General features: G+C 45.5%; 1 pseudogene; it reads left to right on the plus strand.

Moving 5' to 3' along the window:
* Positions 1-1,000: 1,000 nt before the first annotated feature.
* On the plus strand, positions 1,001-3,139 carry 4930431P19Rik (annotated as a pseudogene).
* The last annotated feature ends 2,561 nt before the right edge of the window (positions 3,140-5,700 follow it).

A 5,700-nucleotide genomic window follows, 5' to 3' on the forward strand; every position in this document is an offset into this window, starting at 1 on the left:
GCCCCGGGGGTGCACTAAAGGCTGGGGGTCTTCCCCGGCCAGAGCTGGCGAATCCTGCACCCCAAGGGAGCAGGCCATGCGGATCTAGTCCCGCAGGCCGGGTGAACCCCATCCCCGGGAACTGCGAAGGCCGAGAGGGTGCTGTTCAGGAGACCTGACCAGAAGAGCCCGAGCGTCCTTAGATCGGAAGCCCACCCGGCGATGGAGGCTCGAGGCTCCGCACCGGGGCTTCAGTACGAACCTGCGGTCCGTGCGCCTCCAGGACACAGACTCCTGCCCGGCTCCCAACAGTAACTGTGAGCTGTCCACGCGGGTGTGGCTTCCACTAGGGGCTGACAGCCTTGGTCCAGTCTAGGACTGGGAAGTGGGCCACGGCGGCGAATCTGGGCTGGCTCAAGTCAGGCTTTGCAAGATGCGGACGCCCCTGGAGCATCCCCCGCCCAGGACTCCTGGAGGTGGAGAATCCAGGAGCCAAGCTCCTGTGAGGCAGTGCCTATTTAAAACAGTTGACCTCTCAGTCAGTTCTGGGAGCGCAGACCCTACTCCATGGGGTGTCTTTTTCTGTAGATACTTCAGGAGCACCCTGGAGAGAACATAGAGCTGCTCATTAAAATATTTTTTCCACTTAGTAGAGACTCTGGGGGTAGAGAAAGGGATGCAGCGTGCTCATCACAGCCCTTAGGGATTTGCTGAATGTCATAAGGGAAAATCACTTCCTTTCAATAAAAGGGGATTAAGTTTTATGATTTTCAATTTTTACTTATAAGACACCCCCACCCCGCCCCTTCAAGTGGTCCTTTCCTGGTTGGTGGAAATGTCTTTCTTAATTTACAGGTAGAAATTTCGCAGCGTTTTTCTGCTATGTGATTCTTGTCGATACTAGACTAGAATCTAACACAAAGTGCTATTGCATTAAATGTATTTAGCCCTTTTTTAGTCCTAAATGGCAACTAGCCCAAAGGACTAGATGCTTTCGCACCAGTTCTTGTGACAATCCTGTCACAGTGGGAATAATTGTCCTTCTAAGGGGTGTCCTACTAATCGCAGGGCTGTCAGGATAAAATTTGTTGGTGAGGTATTGTAGATCATCCTGTCACAGTGGGGATAATTGTCCTTCTAAGGGGTGTCCTACTAATCGCAGGGCTGTCAGGATAAAATTTGTTGGTGAGGTATTTAGATCTGATTGCTAAAAGCTGACTTAGTAGCCAGTTTGGATCAGTTTAGAGCTGTATGTCTGACATGTCCTTCAGATAAAGCATAGGAACCCTCCTTCAAAATTCTTTTCAGAGCCAATGCTCGTTGGATGCCTTTGATCCCAGAGGCAGGCAGATCTCTGAGACAAGGCCAGTCTGGTCTACAAAGTGAGTTCCAGGACAGGCTACATGGAGAGACCCTGTGTCACAAAAAGGAGGAGAAAGAGAAAGAGGAGGAGAAGGAAAATGAGGAAGGAGGAAGAGGAGGAGGAGGAGGAAGAAAGAAAACGAAGAAGGAGAAACAAAGAAAAAGAATTCTTTTCAGAGATTTGATGGGGGGGGGGTACAGAGATAAAGGACTGCAGCAATGCCTCAGGCTGGTGGGTTATTTTCAGTTATTTTCTTCTCTTTGTCCATGCTGTCTCAAACTAGTGGGCTCAAGAGATTCCCCTCCCTCAGGCTCCCTAATAACTGACTACAGGTATGGGCCACCAAGTCAGGCCCACCTCATCTGTTTAATGAAGAAGACCACATAACACTCAGTATGGGCAGAGCTTTAGAGCTACATGTGGCAATCAAATATTTGATTGCGAGGAATCTAAATCGAGTGTTGTATGCTGTATTTCGAGGTCAATACAAGGTAAACAAAATCTTTTTATTTTAAAATACTGATTAAAGTTGGGGCTGCAGAGCTGACTCAGCAGTTGTGAGCCCTTGCTGCTCTCGCAGAAGATTGAAGTTTGGTTTGCACCATCCACGTGGCAGCTTACAACCTTCTGTAACTCTGGTTCCAGGGGATTGGGTCCGCTCTTCTGTTTCCCAGTGGCACTGACACATATGGTACACATGTGTACATTTTTCGAAACACTCATACACGCAAAATTAAAAATTGAAATAGTGGTTAAAATTTAAATATTTTGAATGTATTGGATCATGTCTCCATGTGTGTCCTTTCTCTCAGCTTGTCTGCCTGGGACCCCCTGAGCACGAACCCTAGTCCTCCCACACAGCCCCATTTTCACTAACAAGATGAAACAATCATGAACCAGGAAAAACTTGCCAATCTGCAGGCACATGTTTGCATTGTTGGGAAAGGCACCTCCCACAGAAAGAAGGTGGTTCATAGGACAGCCACAGCCGATGATAAAAACTGCAGTTCTCCTTAAAGAAGTTAGCAACTGATAATGAAGAGGTGAACATGTTTAAAAACCAAGAAACTGATCCATTTTAGCAACTCTAAAGTTCAGGCGTCTCTGGTAGCAAACACCTTCACCATTCCAGGCCGCACTGAGATAAAACAGCTGACAGAAATGTTTCCCAGCATCCTAAACCAGCTTGGTGCAGGCAGTCTGACTAGTCTGACTAGAGACTGGCTGAAGCCGCCCAAACAGTCTAGATGGAGAAGCACCATTTGCTACTTACTAACGAGATGATAGTTCCAGATCCCTGGGGAATTTTGATGACGCCTCTAAGAACGTGGCAAGCTGAATCAAGGTGACTTCTGAAGAAGTTGACACTTGCAGAAGTTACAGGCGCTGCTATTTTATACATGGCTGCGTTTAGAAATTCTTTTGTTTATGGATCTGATAAAAATCTAGATCTCTAGCCAGGGGCGGTAACACACAGTTTTAATCCTAGCAATTGGGAATGAGAGGCAGGTGGATCTCTGTGAATTTGAGCCAGCCCAGTCTACAGGATAGCCAGGGAAACGCTGTCTCAAAACACAGACCAAAAAAAAAAAAAAAAAAATCTAGAAGTCTAATATTTTTTAAGGCCCAGCCCCCTGCACACCGCAGCTCTTTTCAGTTTTTGTTTGTTTGCTTGTTTGTTTTGTTTATATACAATTAATTCCTTGTGACAAAATAAGCTTAAGACGCCTGGGAATAAAATTTGAAATGTGCTAGTAAAATTCTTTGCAAAGTAAAAAAACAACCAAACAAACAAAAAACTTTCTCAATGTGGCTATTAGAAATTTTTTGTTCTAGAATGCACAGTGAGCAGCCATTACTGACGTGTAACTGACCATAGACTGGAGATTCAGGTTAAGATAAAAGAACAGTGATGGGGAGAAACTTCGTGTGGTGGTTTGAGTAGGGATGGCCTTCCATAGACTCTAAATGTTTGGTCCACAGGGAGTAGCACTATTAGGAGGTGTGGCCTTCTTGGAGTAGGTGTGGCCTTGGAGGAAGTGTGTCACTAGGAGAGGGCTTTGAGATCTCATATGCTCAAACTATGTACAGTGTGGCTTGTAGTCTCCTGCTGCCTTTTGGGTCAGTTCCTCCAGCACCATGTCTGCCTGCACACTGCCATGCTTCCTGCCATGATGATAATGGACTGAACTTCTGAGCCTGTAAGCCAGCCCCAGTTAAATGTTGTCCTCTTTAAGAGTTGCTGTGGTCATGGTGTCTCTTCACAGCAATAAAACCCTAACTAAGACACTGCGACAGGTAGAGAGCTAAGGGCTTGGGAGAAGTATATCTGCCAAAATGAATATAATTTCAGCTGACTTTAATAGAAGGCTTTACTTCTCTTGCTCTGCCCAGCTTATACATCTATGACTGTTTCCTGCTCCTGTAGACCCGGGATCTTTAATGCTGGAAAGCCTTCCTTTACAAGTCTACATGTCTGTGGCTTTGCAGATCTCTTTTCTAACTTACTTTATTATGGTAAAATTGTGTTTTCATATATACCTTTATGCTCCCATCCCCTTCCAAAAGCTTGTGGGTCCTATGAGCAGAGCAACCTTTATTTTAGTATCTTTGGACCTGGAGATGGAGATCCAAGCATTAATATGAGGACCAGGGAAAAAGAAAAGGGGAGGGAAAGAAATTCATTTAGTTGTCTGGGGAATAACAGGTACTTACTTTAGTCTTTGCTTGATTTCTTTCTAACCCTGAGCGATGAGGCTAAGAGGTCCAAAGTGCAAAGGGCAGACCTGGAGAACTGGGTTAGGTGAGGAGAGACTTCTGGCCAGGATCACTTTAAAGTTGTTTTGTTTCTACGCTGGCACTCACTTGAGCATCCGCCTTCCTCTCTGCCCTCCTGGCTTCCCTATGAGTAGGCTTTCCTTTTTTGTATTTCTTTTGCCATGCTAGGAATTGAGCCCAGAGCTTGCATATGCTAAGCAAGCTTTTTCCCTCTAAGTTACATCCTCAGCCCCTATTCCATTCCTCTTGATTAACAGGGCAAGGGTACTTTACCACCAGATCTGAGTTCTCATCTCTTGGTAAAACCTGAAAAATTCTCTCTGGACAACAGTTAGGAAGGCAAAGAGGAGCCATCTCCAAATTTAAAGAAGGCATAATTAGAACTTTATCATGTGCACCTATCAGTTTTCCTTTATTTAGTCCCCTTTGATATGAGGTTTTCTGTACTCTGTGAAACCACATAAGTGTGCCTTACCATACATACTCTTGCCCTTCATAGTACCCAGGAGTCGTGGCGCTAGAATATCATTTCTGATCTCAGAGCTGTTGGCGCCACTATGGCTGCTAAATTCTTGGGCTCCTAAAGTAACAAAACAGTTGAAACTGTTTGGTGCAAGGGCAACCAATGCTCTTCTGCCCCTCCCCAGCCATTGTCATCTTGAGATAAGCAACTGTGACCACCTGCTCCAGACCTTGTCAAGAGGATCTCACCTTAGAGTCTACCCAGACTCCTGTCCCCTCCTGCTGCCAGTACCACAAACCCTGTGCCAGACGATGTGGTTTGGGGGGCAGAGTGCTAGTAAATAGGTGGTTCGGAGAGTTTTTCAAGAAAAGTTGCACAATATTAATTTTTAATCATGAAGCACTATGAGATTTATAATGAAAAGTAGCAGGGCCCACTCTAGCCCACTACACTCAATTTCCAACCTCCAAATCTTTATATTTTTGCCATCTCGGGGAATTTAAATCCATATTTCTAAACAGCATGTTTTGGCTGTTGTTTTTTGTGCTGGGGGTTGCATTGTATCTACAGTTTTGCTCATATTAGTACAGGGCTCTATATAATAAGGCTAGTTCAACCCTTTCCCTTCCCAAGCCTCCCCCCCCCCCTCTCTTTTGAGACAGGGTTTCTCTGTATAGCCCTGGCTGTCCTGGAACTCACTTTGTAGACCAGGCTGGCCTCGAACTCAGAAATCTACCTGCCTCTGCCTCCTGAGTGCTGGGATTAAAGGCGTGCGCCACCATGCCCGGCTCCAAGCCTCTCTCATTTGTTATCCAAATAAACATTTACTTTTCTAAAAGTAATTCTCCACACAGTGCTGATTGTTCTTTACATGGAGGCCTGACTACCCAGCACTTCACATGGGTGTTCTCACTTGGCACTGTGAGTTCAATACCTTTTCTATTTGCTTCATAGACTACAAATCAATGAGATTCAAAGACTTTAAGAGGGAGCTGAAGCAGTACCAGCAGCTGAGAAGCTGAAAACCACAAAGGCTTGCATTTGGAGCCCTAAGCAGAAATGCTGATGCACTTAGGCTGTGTCCTGGCTCCTCAGCTTCAGAGACTCAGACAAGCAC

Source organism: Mus musculus, chromosome 7 (assembly GCF_000001635.26).
Source record: "Mus musculus strain C57BL/6J chromosome 7, GRCm38.p6 C57BL/6J".
Taxonomy (NCBI): domain Eukaryota; kingdom Metazoa; phylum Chordata; class Mammalia; order Rodentia; family Muridae; genus Mus; species Mus musculus.